This window comes from Triticum urartu, chromosome 4, assembly GCF_003073215.2.
Source record: "Triticum urartu cultivar G1812 chromosome 4, Tu2.1, whole genome shotgun sequence".
NCBI classification, from domain to species: domain Eukaryota; kingdom Viridiplantae; phylum Streptophyta; class Magnoliopsida; order Poales; family Poaceae; genus Triticum; species Triticum urartu.
In genome coordinates this window covers 43363023-43381167 of record NC_053025.1, presented here as the reverse complement: position 1 = coordinate 43381167, position 18145 = coordinate 43363023, and positions in this window count along the sequence as shown.

Genomic DNA, 18145 nt, shown 5'->3' with positions numbered 1-18145 from the left:
CTGGATCTTCATCAACCTCTTCTTTCCCCTTGCTGGATCAAGAAGGAGGAGACGTCTCCCATCCCGTACGTGTGTTGAACGCGGAGGTGCCGTCCGTTCGGCGCTTGGTCATCGGTGATTTGGATCACGTCGTGTTCGACTACATCATCACCGTTCTTTGAACGCTTCCGCACGCGATCTACAAAGGTATGTAGATGCATCCGATGACTCGTTGCTAGATGAACTCCTAGATGGATCTTGGTGAAACGAGTAGGAAAATTTTTATTTTCTGCAACGTTCCCCAACAGGAGATACGTGTACATGCAGCAGACAGGACGGGCGGCAATCGATTGCATACATTGGTCGGGCAAGCGTTCAGGCAGCAGCGTGTTCGTGGGAGGCCTACATGATTGGCAGATCAAATCGGTATCAGTCTGATCCGGTGTTTCCGGCGAGTCCGTGTGCAGCAAAAGGCGTGCAGCAGCAGGAGACCGTGTGGCGAGCGAGGCGCGGAGGCTGCCAAGCGTGGACACGGACGTGCTGGCTGGCCTATGCGGTGTTGTGCGGAAAGGCTCCCGAGGAGCTGCTAATGACAGCCTAGGTGACATCTTTGGCACATTTATGTGCTATCCAGAAGCGTCACGGAGTCCACGAACTGGTGCAGAGCTGAGACGTGTATGAGATTTGTTTGACAAAAAGCAAGGGTAGCAACCAAGACTACGTGTGTGCACGGAGCAGTTTTGGTTGGATCAAGTTCGATCTATTTTCTGCTATAGGATGCACGGAGAAGCAACAACAAACAGTGACATGAAAAAAGAAAGTTTTTTTGGGTCAGTTTGCTGAGATGGCTTGGAACACGTGGATAGGCTGCGGAGGCGCGCGGACAAGCGCGTCATGAGGATCATGCAAACACAGGGTGTCTAAGACATGCACGGATGTGCAAGCGGTCGTGATGCAGGGTGGAGCATGATTACAGCCGGACATGTTCGCTTGGGTCGGACTAGACAGTCTGACGGATCGAGCGAGTCGGTTGATACAGAAGACGGTGGTGGGTCGGCGACGGCGACATAGGAGCGTGATGCTGATGGTGGCCGACTTCTGGGGCGTGGAAACACGTGGTGTAGGCTTGAGGGTTTGTGCGGCTTCGACAGACTATTGCGCAGGGTTGATTCAAGACGGTGCACATGAGAGCTTGGAGTCGACAGGGCGCGGGAGGGCGGACTGGTCATCTACCATGGAGTTATGTTGAAGGTGGAGCTGGATTGAGGGGCTACGGTGTAAGGATTCAGAGAATCGAAACCTATTCAGCTGGGAAAAAAGCGAGAGGCACGCAGTTCGAACTGGAGCCCAGTGGTCTGATGGAAGCGTGAAACTCGTCATCGGTCGGTGATGATCGATGGTACTCTGCAGTGGGGGTTGAGTGGTGTGGGTTCGCGACCCTTGAGACTCGACCGGGACAGCGGAGGCTCGACGCGGTAATAGCGGCGAGGCGTGCGGTATGCACGGGACATGGAGACGGGCCAGGGCTCTGGTGGTCATACATGTGGTGAGACAATTGCGAATTTGACTCAGGATGACTATAAGCAACGGTGAAATTCCTTCAAGTTTCAGACAGACGGTCAAGAAAGGAGCGGTGATGTTGAGTTCAGGTAACTCTTATGTGTGACACCCAATATGTGAGTTGTTCACTTTCATGTAGGTCAGTGATCAGTGTGTGATAATGTTGATGGATACTCTGGAACTTGGGAGCACAGACTAGAGTAAAGAGGAACTTAATTTTGCTCGAGCGTTGACTGTGGTCAGGAAAAGGAGGGACTACAAGTTGCAGGTGGAGTCACATGGAGTCTTTGGAGTAGTAGCGGTACTCATGGGATAAGCTCAAGTCCAATGTACATGGAAGTTTGACACATTGACGAATTCAAGGTGGTGGAGAATATTCGCCAAGGTGGAGTTTGTTAGAGTTGTGTCGAATATTATGTACAAGGTAGGTTACAGTTGGACTAGGAGTTGTATTGTGTTTGCATAGGATGTGGAGTCGTGTCCTAATAGGACACTTGTATCCTAGGCCTCTCATATATAGTGAAGGTAGACACACGATGTAACCTATGCCAACATAATAGCACAGGCGCACAAGAAGGAGTCGGCGGCATGTGCCGGCGCCCGGGTGACCGGTGTGCGGTATTGTAACGGTGTCATGGGGAGGAGCGTCCATAGTCAAGCCCCGGGGATGTAGCCATATCAGTGAACCTCGTTAACAAATCTCGGTGTCGTGTCTCGTGTGGTTGCTTGATCCTCGGATGATCGACGGTATACCTTGGATTTTTTTTTTGAGCATCAGTACAGACACAAGCGCTCATATACACGCGCATACACTCATCCTTATGAACGCACACATGCACACCCTACCCTTATGAGCACCTCCGAGAGACTGAGCCGACATATCATCTTGAGATTTACGAAGTCACCGTAGGCGCCTCGTCGTCGACGGGAACGTCTCCTCCCACTGAAAACGCATCACCGGAAATCCTGAAATAAATCCAGGAATAATGCGAGCATCAGGATTTGAACCCTGGTGGGTTGGGGATATCACAGTCCACCTAACCAACTCAACCACAGGTTGATTCGATTTATTTTAACATCAACTATACAAGAAATTAGAAGATGGACCCAATACACAATATGCACATAACACATATACCCAACTCTGCTCTACGTACTCATTTCTTTCTTCAACTCCTTCATACTCTCTTCTGAAACATGTACTCTCTTTATGGAACATAGAACTTCAATACTTGGAAGGCACAAATGTTATACGCCTCGTATATACACGGGAATTCGTAGACCCTGCAGTAACAGCATGTGGCTGTGACGTAGCAGCACCACGTCACACGCGATGACGCACATGCCGTCAAGGAGAACGAGGGAGTGGAGTGCTTCAGTTTTCCTCTCCGTGAGAACCCTCTTTTTTAGCTTAACATAAAATGCCCCCACATAATGCACCCGATCAGTTTGCCTCTGTTTTATCCAATCACACATGCATTGCTCCAAAGTTAAGCTAGTACTCTCTCCGTAAATAAATTTAAAAGCATTTAAATAATTAAAATAATAATCTAAACGCTTTTATATTTCTTTACGGAAGAAGTACACTACAACCTCCCGATAGACCCTGCATTGTACAAGAATCACACTGAACCACCCACTCCCATCCCAAGGCGGCTGAGCCCTGGTCTGGTCATCTGCTGTTCGTCATCGTCGTGGATTAGTCGCCGGTCTGGATGCAAGAATACTTCATGCCCGGAGCGCCAAAACAGAAGATTGTCCTAAAAATTAACAATGCTGCTGTATTTAGCGCTATAAAGCCGACCAGTTACTCATAGGCGCATAGCTCCCACTCTAGCTCTCACGCACGCACGCACCCTCCACACTCGTCCACTCGCCTACGCTTCTCTGGGCCGGCCGGCCGGGGCTTGCTTGCACGCGCACGACGCCATGGATGGGCAGGATGGCGGCCAGGGCCAGAGGCCGAAGCCCGACGGGAACCGGAACCCCAAGAGAGGCAGCATCATCAAGACCATCATCGCCGACTGGACCGGCGGCGGCGGGACGCCAACTACTTCCGCCGGCGGTGGCGGCGGGGGAGGAGGAGGAAACGAGGACACCGGCAACGGCGGCGGCTCACAGCGAGCGAGCATGGCTGCGCGCGTGCGTACGACGAGATGGTTAGTTTGAGCCTATGAAGCTATACTACTGCTAAATAACGCCTCTCGTTGTACGTGTGCCGGTGGTAAAAAGAACAGGCATGTGTTTGTGTGATTGTGTAGCTTAATTGTCTTCTGGATCTGTGGATGGATGGATATCAGCCCTCTTTGTTGAACCTAAACCTAATAATGTACTCCCTCCATTCCGAATTACTTGTCTTAAATTTGTCTAGATACGAAGGTATCTAGCACTAAAATGAGTCTAGATATCTCTGTATCTAGACAATTTTAAGACAATTAATTCGGAACGAAGGGAGTAGTAGTAATGATGTTATTTCTCCGTCTGTTGTTGTTCTTTTTGATTGATGTGCTGCTGGCCTGCCCTTTGCCGTTCTTTGAATCTTGATACGTGCGCCTATGGATCGACCACCCTCGTCGATGGATTCGTTGTTGGATTTGTAGGCCATCAGGGTTTAGGCATCGGCAATTTAATGACGCTTCTTTTTCTTGATCGATTCATGCTTGTATCTTGGAAGAATGCATCTCGTCTTCATCCGGCCCTGTGGGCATGTAATACTTGGCCCAAGACATTCTTTAATTTCTCGACTAACAGCTGATTAGATCCATGGTCGCTTTCAGGCGATCTTATCTAGAATCACCAACTTTGCTTTGTTTGTGTACAGTATCGCGATTACCCAATCCCCATCTTGAACATGTCCAAACGGACGTGCCCTCCCATTGGCACGTGTGGCACTACGGAGCGCCAGCTGAACCTTATAATAATCTCATCTCACCTCGCATGCATCAACTGATCAATCATACAATATCGGTTCAGAGTTAGGACTTATAGGATACGTTGATTAAGTGCCAAGTTACTTGTGTCCCTACGAACTACTGAAGACAGCTCATTTTCGTTTGCCGATGTTGCCGGTTTTTTCTCTCAATTCGCAAAAAAAAAAGTGTAAAAATTCTGATATCAAATATTTAAGCATGGCAGATTGAATGCCCGAGGTGGTAATTTATGTTGTCGCAAACATGTCAATTTCTTTCAGCAAGCATGGCAAATCCGTCAAAAAAATATGAATCACAAGAATTTGCCATGCTCGCGACAACATAAATTGCAATTTCACACGTAGAACTGTCATGCTTTAAAATTTGACATCAGATTTTTAACATTCTTTAAGAAAAATGATGTTGCCAGGTTTTCCTATCGGATGGGCTGTTTGAGCAAAGTGAGCCATGTGATGGCTCACGGCTCATCACAGACCGGTCTTGCCGGCAGCCGACGTGATTATTTATACTCTTCGACTATTTCTGCTCTTCCTTATTTTTTGAGCAACTTCGATTATTTCTGCTAGGCAGGCCTAGTTCCGTTTTGTGATTAGCTGTCATTCAATAAGGATGATAGCCCATATTCAACAACACTTACGTCGTGTCTTGTGTGAGCCCATGAGCAAACATCTCCAACAAGGGAGCGGGCTTTCCCTATTTGAAACCCGTCGTCTCAAATGGCAGGGACTGTGTGTTGTTTATTGCGAGACCAAAAATGGAAATTCCTAACGGACGCTCTCTGTGTCAAGTTGTTGCTGCTTCGCACAGAGCCGAGCGACCTGGCGACGGGATGGCCCGGCCCAATTTCCTAACGTACCCGGTTTTAGGAACTTTCTAGAAAGTTCCTGACCGGTTTTGGGAACCTTCTATAAGGTTCCTCAACCGGTTTTCACTGCTATTTTATTTTTTATTTCTTATGTTTATTTTTTCTTTTTTGTTTCCTTTTTCCTTTTTTATTTACTTATTTCATTTACTTTATTTCTTTTCTAATCCATTTTTCTTATGCATTTTTTGTTTCTATTTTTTTTCAGATTCCAAAATTTGTTTGAAAATTCAAAAAATCCTCTTATTTTTTTCACTAACTCAAAAACTATTTGAATTTTCAGAACTGCTTGCATATTTTAAAAAGTGTTCTCCTTTCAAAAAAATATTCTTGTTTTAAAATTTTGTTCCCAAATTAAAAAAATGTTCGCATATTTCAAATAATACTATTTCCTGATTTTGTTCATAGTTTCAAAATACATTCGACTATGCAAAAAAAATGTCTTTTTTCATCAAATTTCAATGTTTTCAAAAATTGATCCACTTTTTCAAAATTTGTTCACCAATTCAAAAGGTTTCCATTTTTTAATTTGTTCACAGATTGAGAAATTGTTCAGATCTTTAAAACTTGTTCATGATTAAAAAAATGTTCCCGTTTAAAAAACATAAAAATTCAAAAATGTTCCTGTTCTCAAAATTTGTTCACAAATTAAAAAAAATTGAAAAGTGATCAAACATTGAAAAATTGTTTGCATTTTACCAAAACTTGTTCGTTATTGTCAAAAATTGTTCGGAATTTAGAAAGTGTTGTTTTTCAAGATTTGTTCACATGTTCAAAAAAATTCCATGTTTTTAGAACAAATCACAATTCAGTAAATTGTTCAAATTTTCTAACAACTTTTTGGTTTTTATCAAAAATTGATCGTAATTTTATAAAAATGTTCCTATTTTTCAATATTTGTCCAAAACTTCAAAATTGTTCCTGTTTTTCAAATTTGGTTACAGATTCGAAAAATTGCTAACGTTTTTTTAAAACGCGTGTGTGTTATGTAAGAAACATTCATACTTTTCAAATGATATATTCAGAATTTACCACAAAAGGTAAGAAAAAGGAAAAAAATACTCCGATCTGCTGGTGTGGCTAGATCTAAACGACTCGCATTGCAATTTCACCATCGAATCGAGTCAGGCATTGTGGCTAGCTATACCTGTCTACAGGCTCGCGGTCGCGGGTTTGAATCCTAGCTCAAGCGCTGTGTCATTCATTCATTTTTACACCGCTCGCTGCCTTCCTGGGCCGGCCCAATCGAGGGACTACCCTATGCGAAGCCTCGACATCCGGTAACCACATCGCGCTCGTGTCATGTTTTTTTTTTGCTTTTTTATTTGTTTACATTTATTATAAAGACATTAAGTTTTTAAAGTGCTCAACGCACGTTAAAAATGTAAATGCAGTGCCAAAAAAATCTTGCTCAGAAAAATGTATGTAACTTTTCAAAAAATGTATGTGTTTCAAAATAATTTACATGACGTTTTTCTAAAGTTTTATACAAAGTAAAAAATGTGTAAGTCCAAAAAACAATTCATACCATCAAGAAAAGTACTTTAAATTGCTCACAGGTTTCAAACAAAAAGTTTGCAACATTTTGAAACAAGTTTATAATATGTATAAAAACATTCAAACTGTTTAAAATAATTTCTTGTACCATAGAAAAAAGGTTTCAAAGTGTGTATGAAAAGTTGAACACGTATTAAAAAATTGGAAACAAATATTCCAAAAATATGTTAACAATATATTTTAAAAATTTAAACATTTATGAAAATGCTTTAGATGCACATAATATATAATGTGTATGAAAAATGTAGACAGAAAACCATATATTTGATCCCCTATTTTTTTTAAATGTTAATCTTGCATTTATAATATTAAACTTCTATAAAAATATTATTGATGTATAGGAAAAATGTACAATGTGTATGAAAAAAATTATACATGTGTTTACAAAATAAAAAATGAAAATAAAATAAGGAAGAAAAAAGGAAAGCGAAGAAACCAGAGGAAAAAAAGGAAAAAGAAAAAAAGAAAGCAAATCAAAGAAAATAGTTGAAGAAAAGTGAAAACAGAAGAAAATCAAGAAAGAAAACCAAAGTAAAATGAACTAGAAAACGAAAAAACAATGCAAAGCAATGGGAACACAGCCTAAAGAACACTACAATGCTGGGTTGGCCCAATAAAGCCGCCCTATAATCGAGGCCGATTAATACTCACTACAAGTGATGTATAGCACTTGCAGTGAGCGGGATCAGCCCCGTCACAAGTGTGGAGGTCAATCATGGATGGTCGGGACATGCTAAATCAGGGTTTGATTAGGAGGATAAAAGATGGAAACAACACATCGATCTGGTAACATAACTGGCTACCCCGTCCACATAACATGCGGCCAATCATGAGCAGAATAGTCCACCCCCCCTCCCCCCGCAATTGGTTCGGGACTTGATCCTTCCTGGGGCGGAATGGGACAGAGATGCAATTGCAGAAATCTTTACTCCAACGGATGCCGCATCAATACAAGCCATTCCACTTTGCACGCGCCAGATCGAAGACTTCTGGTCTGAGGTATATGAGAAAAACGGCATGTTCTCGGTCAGGTCTGCCTACCGGATGCTAGTGACAACCAAGTTAAGGCGTGAGGCATGGCTAGAGGGACGCTCCGACTCATCAAATGATGCAGGTGAGCAGAAAGCTTGGTCAAAGTTGTGGAAGATTGATGTGCCTTCTAAATTAAAAATATTCTTATGGCGCCTAGCTCAACACTCGATCCCAACGGCCGATCTTCTCCACCATAGAAATATGTCAACAGTTTCATCCTGTGGCCTGTGTGGAGCGGAGGACTCTTGGTAGCACTCACTGCTGCATTTGCACAGTGGCGAGATGCGTTTGGGCTCTCCAAGATCATGACATGGTTGAAGCAGTCAATAGTGTACGGGAACCCGACACCAAAAGGTGTTTTTGAGCTGATGGAGATTCTACCTTCGACAGATTTCAATCAGGTTTTGATTAGCCTATGGGCCATATGGCACTCTAAGCGCAAGGCTCTCCATGAGCATATCTTCCAGAGTCCACAGCAAACCCATAGTTTTATCATGAAATATTTCCATGAACTTGAAGATTGCAGGCCGAAGAAGCCAACAATAACATATGTAAGTTTGCTCCGAGCCAAACCCAAGTGGATTCCACCACCTATGGGGATGTTTAAGATCAGAGTAGATGGGGATGTGGCAAGGTCAGGTAATGAAGGATCCTACAGTGCTATTTGCAGGAATTCGGAGAGCACATACATGGGAGCCTCGACAATCAGGTGCATCGGTGTAATGGACCCAGCAACTCTTGAAGCGCTTGCATGTCGAGAGACGCTTGCCCTGACTCATGACCTGGCTTTAACACATGTTATCATCGCGTCTGATTGCCAGGGAGTGGTGCGTGACATCTCTCAAGGCATAGGAGGAATGTACGCAAGCATTGTGAAGGAGATTACAGCTACGACGACACAATTTCAGCAATGCATCTTCATCTTCAAAGGGCGTGATTCGAATCAAGAGGCTCATAGCCTCGCCAAACATGCTTTCGGTCTAGGTTTGCGGCGCCATGTGTGGCTTATAGACCCCCCATCTTTGAATTGTATTCCTATGAACACTTCTATTGAATAAAGCAAGTATGTTTTGGACGCAAAAAAAAACTTGCAGTGAGCGGGAGCTATAACTCGCATTAAGAGACAGAACCTACTATCAAGTGAACGTCTACAATGATTGGCCGGCGCACAAGCGCAGTTAAAAGAATAGAGTAGAGGAAAAGGGACCGAGCGGGATTTAATCCTAGGACCTCCTCATTACAGTGCAATGCGGCTAGCCACTAAGTTGTCGTCGAATTCATGTTACACTACTAGGGCGAGACCAACTTGAACAAAACTACACGTGCGTACACATGCTTTCTGGGTTCTTTTGTTTTTTGCTTTTTCCTGGTTTTCTTTGGTTTTTCTTCCTTTATTTCTCTGTTTTTACAGGGTACTTTTTCTTTGTTTTTCTTTGCTTCTTTCTCAGTTTTCCATAGCTTTTTTTTCTCTTCTTTTAATTCCGTATTGTTTGTTTCTTTTTTGTTTTACATCTGTTTTTCTTTGGTGTTCTCTCGGGTTTTCATTCTTTACCTACTTATTTTTCTGTATATATCTAATATATTTTTCAAATACTTTCAAACCATTTCTTAAATACATGGTCAATATTGTTCGCTATACAAGTTTAACCTTTTTTCAAATGCTTAATAAACATTTTTCAAATACTTGTTCAACATTTTCATTAAATGCTTGATTAATATTTTTATACAGATGATAAAAAGATCATTATTTTTCCAATACATGGTCAAAACTTTTTTGTACACATTCAACATTTTTTAAATGCTTGATTAATTTTTTTGAATACTTATTCGAAAAATTCAATTGTTTGATTAACATTTTTATGTACGTGATCAAGTTTTTTTTTTATCATTTTCCATACATGCTCCGTCATTCTTTTCTTCGGTGGTTGCTGTGGTGGTGCCGGAGGTAGGTGACAGGCGTTGGTGTCAAGCTCAAAGATGTTTTGCTATCTTTTCAGTTTTGTCATGCCGGTGTTTACGTGACTTGTACTAAACATTTTTCAAATACTTGTTCAACATTTTCATTAAATGCTTGATTAATATTTTTATACAGATGATAAAAAGATCATTATTTTTCCAATACATGGTCAAAACTTTTTTGTACACATTCAACATTTTTTAAATGCTTGATTAATTTTTTTGAATACTTATTCGAAAAATTCAATTGTTTGATTAACATTTTTATGTACGTGATCAAGTTTTTTTTTATCATTTTCCATACATGCTCCGTCATTCTTTTCTTCGGTGGTTGCTGTGGTGGTGCCGGAGGTAGGTGACAGGCGTTGGTGTCAAGCTCAAAGATGTTTTGCTATCTTTTCAGTTTTGTCATGCCGGTGTTTACGTGACTTGTACTTTGTTCTTTATGATATGATATGAATGAAACACGTATTACCAGGCAAAAGAAAACTTTTATATACACATTTAACATCCTTTAAATGCTTGATTAACATTTTATAAATATCCATTCAACATTTTTCATATGCATGATTAGCATTTATATATACAAGATAAAAAATCCGTTTTTTTAAATAGATGGTCAACATTTTTATATAAATACTTAACCATTTTTATGTGATTGATTAAAAAAATTAAATACTTGTTCAACATTTTTTCAAATGCTTGATTAACATTTTTCAAAGACAAGTTTAACATCTTATGAAAACATGGTTAATATGTTTTTTATACAAATTTAACAATTTTCAAATACAAGCTTAATATTTTTTAATACATGGTTAACAATTTTTCCTTGCACACTTAACACTTTTAAAATACAAGTTTAACATTTTCTGATAACTAGTTCAACATTTTTTTCAAATGCTCTGATTAACATCTTTTAACTACATGGTCTACATTTTTTTCTGTACACATTTCATGTTTAATTTTCTGTATACATGAGGAATATTTTTCTATACACATTAAACATTTTTTAAATGGGTGATTAACATTTTCTGAAATGTTTTACGTAAAATATGTTTTGTAATATACAATATATGAAAATATAAATAAATTAAAAACAAAAACGAAGAAACAATTAAAAAACCGAGTATATAGCCTGTGGCCTATGGACAGCGGCGCGATGGCCGGTCAAATATGGAGCTCGCCTTCAGCGAGACTTTCTCTCGTCTGACTCTAGGCAAGACACCTTAGCACCCTCGCTGTACCAAATACGAGATGCCTACATGGAGGCACAGTTGGTAGCCCAATAAAATTGCATTTGAAGGGCTCCTTTCAATGCTTTTACCTGGATTTGTTCGTTTTTTACTTTTGTTCCTGTTTTTAGTATCCCCTCCAATTCACATTACTTGCCCTAGATTTGTCTAGATACGGATATATATAAATACATTCGTATCTAGACAAACTGAAGACAAGTAATATGGATCGGGGAGAGTAGTTTTTTTTATCTTTTGTTTTTAATTTTAGTTGTTTTATTTCAATTTTTGCCGATTCCTTCTAGATTTTTAACCTCTTGTGATTTTCTTTCGGTTTTTACTTCACATTTTTCTTTATTTATATTTACATTTTTGTAAATAAACATTTTTTGAATTCAGAAATTATTATTATTTTATTCATATATGATAATCATTTTAAAAATACACAAACAATTTATAAATACACTATAATCATTTTAAACTCACATTGCACATTTTTTAATACCGATAAATTTACTTATTTCTCAAAAGATTTTGTATCTTAAAATTATTCAAAAATATATTTTTGTAAACTTAAGTTTTATTTGTTTATCTTAATATATACTATTCTGTTACAAATAACAAGATAATATTATGTTAATGGCAGCCTCTATATAGGCCCCCATCGCGTGTTCCCGCAACTGGTATTGTTATTAAGAAAAAATAAAAAAATAAAAAGAAAGGTGACAACCGACGAGCCTTATCTCACCCCTGTGCATCCTCCCCACTTCCACCTCCTCTAACCAACTCCTGTCGCCGCCCCTTCCCCACCTTCACTCCCAGCTTCGGCCGCCGCCCCACTCCCACGTTCTCCCTCGGATCTGATTGTCGCCTCACTCCCACCTTCTTCCTTGAATCCGTCTGCCATCCCGCCCCACCTTCTCCCCCGGCTCCGTCTGCCACCCCACCTCCAACTTCTCCAATGGTTGCGGTCGCTGCGACGCCCTACCACCTCCCGATAATGTGCCCCAGTGTAGATCACAGTGCGCCCAATGTACTGCCACCCCCTGGCCCCCTTCGTCTCCAGTGTTGGTCGGGTGACACCGCGCCGAGATGTGCCATCGTCGGGCCACTATGTGTTCTGATGCACTAAGAACATTGTCCCCGCTTTCCTTGGATCCCTGCATGCCATCGCCCACCAGAATGAAGCTCTCTTGCTCTCGTATGCTGATGTCCGCAAGAATTCGTGCGGTCCCAAAAGCTGGTGAGATTGTACCTAGATGCCGACGTGCTCATCTAAAACATCATATTACTTCTCCCAGTTTATTTTCTCCGTTTAGTTTAGCATCTATTTTTCATTCATTTCAGTACTTAGTTTAATTCCCTCTTTTAGTTGTTTCCCCTAGCAACTGGCTTTAATGATTTTTTTAAACTCCGGTTCGGGTGTGATTGTAGTTGCGTAAGTGAAGACGTGGATGTGGGGATAGTGGTACCTTCCTTTCGCTCCATGTGGGGTCCACAAAACTTAATCAGAAATTGGTAGTTCGCCTTGTGCACTTGCATGCCATCAGATCGTCACACATCGAGCCGGCGTGCACACGCGGGCCGGATTGGCACGAGTGAAGCACCCCGGCTAGGGCTGAAGGATGTTAACATTGGGACCCGTCCCACCCATCGTCTGGGTGGACGGTCACACGTCGAGTTGGGCGCACGCGCATGTCCTACTAGCGCGACCGAAGCACCTCGGCCGAGGCCAAAGGACGTTGTCACGGCGAGCCGTCGCGCCCACCGCGCAGGGGCAACAATAGAGACTTCAAACGCGGGCGCGGCTGGAAACACCACCGTGAGGTTGGCCAAGTCACGCCCACGACCCACCTGTCATTGACCCCCAAGGGAAAACGTATGGGTGATGAGTGCGCAGATGGGACAGACGGGAGCTCACCAGGCAGCCATCCGCGGGAGGCCCTCGCGCAATGTACGAGGTGGATGGCACACTCTCCCACGAAGACCCGGGAAGGCGGGTAACTGCAACGCTCTTTATAGTAGTAATGTCTCGGAAAAAAGAGAAGGAATGTTTCTGATCCTCTTCATTCTTCAACATTTTTGCAATAATAGTTTACTTTCTAACGGTCATAAATTCATAATTCGGCAGATTATGTGCAAACTTAGGGCCTCTTGATTCGTAGCATTCTCAAAATGCAGGAATAGGGTGGCATGTCCTATACTATGTAGGATTTGAGAAAGTGTTTGATAGCACGGGAAAAACAAAAGGAATCCTGCAATAAGGTTTGAGTGGATGGATCTTTTTCCAAAATATAGTAGAAATGAACCATATCATAAAATTCCTAAGGATTCCAATCATACTCCCTCCATTTTCATAATGTAGTGTGCCCATGTTTTTCAAAATTCAGCTTTGTCCATAAATTAAACCAATAATACATAAATCATTTTACTGAAAAATTATACCTTTGAAAACTTCTTTCGAATATGCATTCAGAGAAATCTGTCATGCTCCCGCCGCCGCTATCCATGTTAGTTAAATTTATGGTCAAAATTAAAATTGAAAAAACATGAGTGCACTATATTATGAAATGGAGAGGGTACGGATCAAACGGCCATTGCAGGAAAAATTTCTAAGGGTCCAAATCCTCCAAAACTCATTTGAATCAAAAGAGCACTTATGTGTATGCGCTGGTCGGTTCATGTACGGATCTACATGTATTGTACTGCAACGGATAGCAACTACTAGCAAATACTAAGGCCCAGTTCTTTTACTAGCTTTTTGGTAAGTTGCTCCCTATCCAGCTTATTCTAAAAGCCTAACCAAAATTTTCTTTTTAAAAGCCTACTAATCAAGTCTTAACTACTAGGCTTGTAAAAAAATAAGTTTGGTTCAGCTTCTAGAATAAATTAGGTACGGGACGGTTTATTACAGCTTATTCTGAAAGCTACCAAAAGAATTGGCCCTAAATCGAAAATGGGGGAATGGATAGCAGTACCTCAAATAGGAAATAGGCAAAGTGTCGAAGTGCGGACTGGGCTGCCAGAGCCAGCTTGCACGGCACTAGCTACAACTACTAGTAAATTGTACGGCTTTGCACGTCATTTAAGTATATATAGAAAACATAAGGAAATATATTTAAGTATATATTTTCTTTTTAAGAATCATATTGGACAAGATCCAACTTGGTTCTCGCGTACCTGACCTTGTAAGCGTTGCAATTCATATATGTACTCTTCATTTATCAATGGAATGAAAAGATACACAACTTGTGTATTCGCGAAACAGCACTGCTACATGGATGACGCTTGTGCAGCCGAAACTTGCACAACATGCCCATCGCACCTAGCCTGCCTCAGGTTGGTTGGCAATCTATTGCTGCTGGAGCTGGACTGTGGTTTGTAAGAGCATCTTCACTTGTTCACCCTCCAGTGCCTAGGCCGGCGTTTTTTTGGACACTCGCCTGACGATTTTTAGACCCTGGGGTGATTTAGGTCCCAGCCATATCCCCAGGTGCCGCCCATAAGGCGTCCCACTCCCAAAAAATGTTATAAGTTCGGCGATCAGCGCCACAGTTCGACGATCAACTTACCACAATTCGGCAATCAAATAAAAAGTTTGGCGTGCAAAAGAAAGGACGGGCGCGTTGCATCAAACGGCGGTTCGGCCTTCGGCGTCGGAGGAGTCGGCGTGCGAGGGCTGTCAGCGTCTGCGCGGCTCCCGTGCTGAGCGTCGTCGAGGCATCATCGCTCGGGCTTGGCGGCGGCGGCGGCGTCGACGTGGAGTTGGCGCCGCGGTCGACGGCATCTGGTTCAGTATGAGGCCACGCTCCGCCAGGTACCATGCCTTGAGCTGCTCATCGTCGCTCCGGAGCATGTCCGCGCCCCCATCAGGAAAGCCAGGTCGGTGTTCCTCTTCTGCGCGGCGACGTTGGTGCGGAGCAGGTCGAGCTTGATGACGTTGTTCATCATCAACGCCGACCACCGCGCCTCGGTTTTCTCTTCCCTCTGGGCGGCTCGGGTCTGAGCGTCGGTGAGGCAATGCTCGATGGACTCTTGCACATGCGCGGTGGCCGACTTGTAACACCCACAATGCGGCTATATCTCCCATGTGTCGGGGCACGACTTAAAGGCATCGCATGGTAGGCATGTCGCAAGAGGGGTAATCTTTACACATTCCATGTACTGAATAATAAAGGTATAAATAGTTGGCTTACAATCGCCACTTCACACAAATACAAGTTAAACATACATCATCTAGAATACAATTAAGGTCCGACTACGGAACCAAAATAAAAGAAGACAACCCCAAATGCTAGATCCCCGATCGTCCCAACTGGGCTCCACTACTGATCAACCGGAAAAGACATAACACAACGAACAAGATCTTCAATGAGCTCCCACTTGAGCTGGGTTGCGTCACCTGCACTGGCATCATTGGCACCTGCAACTGTTTGGAAGTATCTGTGAGTCACGAGGACTCAACAATCTCACACCCGCGAGATCAAGACTATTTAAGCTTATGGGTAGGGAAAGGTAGTGAGGTGGAACTGCAGCAAGCACTAAGCATATATGGTGGCTAACATACGCAAATAAGAGCGAGAAGAGAAGCAAAGCAATGGTCATGAAGCTAGAAGTGATCAAGAAGTGATCCTGAAACTACTTACGTTCAAGCATAACACAAGAACCGTGTTCACTTCCCGACTCCTCCGAGAAAGAGACCATCACGGCTACACATGCGGTTGATGCATTTTAATTAAGTGTCAAGTTCTCTACAACCGGATATTAACAAATTCCCATCTGCCCATAACCGCAGGGCACGACTTTCGAAAGATCAAACCCTGCAGGGGTGTCCCAACTTAGCCCATCATAAGCTCTCACGGTCAACGAAGGATATTCCTTCTCCCAGGAAGACCCGATCAGACTCGGAATCCCGGTTACAAGACATTTTGACAATGGTAAAATAAGACCAGCAAAGCCACCCTAATGTGCCGACAAATCCCGATAGGAGCTGCACATATCTCATTCTCAGGGCACACCGGATGAGCAGTCCGTACAACTAAAACCAACCCTCAAGTTTCCCCGAGGTGGCGCTGCAAGGGGCTCTAGTTTGGACCAACACTCAGAGGAGCACTGGCCCGGGGGGGGGGATAAAATAAACATGACCCTCGGGCTCCGGAAACCCGTGGGAAAAAGCCTTAGGTGGAAAATGGTAAAACCAAGGTTGGGCCTTGCTGAAGGAGTTTTATTCAAAGCAAACTGTCAAGGGGTTCCCATAACACCCAACCACGTAAGGAACGCAAAATCAAGGAACATAACACCGGTATGACGGAAACTAGGGCGGCAAGAGTGGAACAAAATACCAGGCATAAGGCCGATCCTTCTACCCTTTACCAAGTATATAGATGCATTAATTAAATAAGAGATAAAAATGATATCCCAACAAAATCCATGTTCCAACATGGAACAAACTTCATCTTCACCTGCAACTAACAATGCTATAAGAGGGGCTGAGCAAAAGCGGTAACATAGCCAAACAACGGTTTGCTAGGAAAGGAGGGTTAGAGGCTTGACATGGCAATATGGGAGGCATGATATAGAAAGTGGTAGGTATCGCGACATAGCAATTGTCGAGGTGGTAGGTGCGACATATGCCAACGGGTGGCTTATCATTGTGGGAGCCAGTAAGACGTCGCCGGTGCCTGGAAGCGGGATGAGGCGAAGACATGCACGCCGGCGAATCTTACCCAGCTTCGGGGCTCTCCGTGGAGATAACACCCCTACTGCTGCTCTGCGGGGTCTCCGCATGATCACTAGATGAACAAGTAGCTACACGATGCTCCTTGAGCTGTTTGGCGAGAGGAGGAAGAAGGGCACTGCTCGCTCTCTTCTCCTCCCTATGTGGTGTCTAAAACTAGCAGGGATCAACCCTTTGCATGGGTGTCCCGGGGGGTTTATATAGGCCTACCCCCCGGGGGTACAATGGTAATCCGGCTGGGCGTGGGCCCAGCCGTCTGTGTCTACACTCGCCGGCTTCTGCGCCGGCTGTTGGGGCCCGCCGGCTTGGGTCCCGCCGGCTGCCGGCTCCTTGGTCGACAGGCAGGCCCCACTGTCCAGGGCCTTGTCGGTGGCTGGTTACTGTTGCTCAATCCTGGTGACGAGGGCTTCGCCGAGGTGGGCGTGGCTACAGTGCCGCCGTCCGGCGTGATCGCTGTAGCCTCACCGCGTCTTGTCTCCTTAATGGGGCGTCTCCTTCGAGGGAGATGGCAAGCCGGCTGTGGAGCCGGCTCTGTCTTGGGCCGACTGGGGGAGGCCTGGCCGCCTTCGGGTGTCTCTCTGCCTGAAGGGGCCCACCGCCCGTGGGCCACACTGGCAGCCCGTCATGGATGACATCAGGGTCAACGTGGCAACAGTGCCGCGCCGGACGGGTCATGGCCACCCGTACGGCGCACTGTGCCAGGCGTGCTCCGGGATTCGGGGGTGGCAGGCTTTACTGTAGCCACGCCCCGTCACATCGCCGTTATGTGGATGCAGACTTCGAGGGTACGATCTTGACCGCTTTGTGGGAGCCGGCTTCTTGGAGTCGGCCTTCTCGCGGCCGGCTTCTCGGAGCCGGCCCTCCCGCGGCTTTCTTCATGAGGGCTAAAGTCGGGTCGCCTTCCGATAGCCGGCCTGGGAGACAGCCGGCAAGGGGAAGGCGGCCCCATGTCTTGGATTCTTGAGGGCCGGATCGGCTCGTAATTTTTCAGAAGGGCCAGGGGGAGCCGGCTAGGCTACCCATGGTTATTTACTCCGACAGTAGTCCTCGAAGCTGATCGAGCTTCGAGGCTGATAAAGGGACGAGAAGCTCAGGTCAGCTTCCTATCCTGAGGGGCCGGCTGTGCTTGTGCGCGCCGTCTTCGGAAAGCCCGTTTCTCGTAGGCGGGAACGCGGGTCGGCCTGCGCTGACCGCCACTCCCGCGGGCCACGTGGCAAGGAAATCCTGCCAACGCACGCGACGGGACGCCGCCGCAGCGGGCCCGCCACTCCTAGGCCTCGGCCCGAGCGCGGATCTTCTG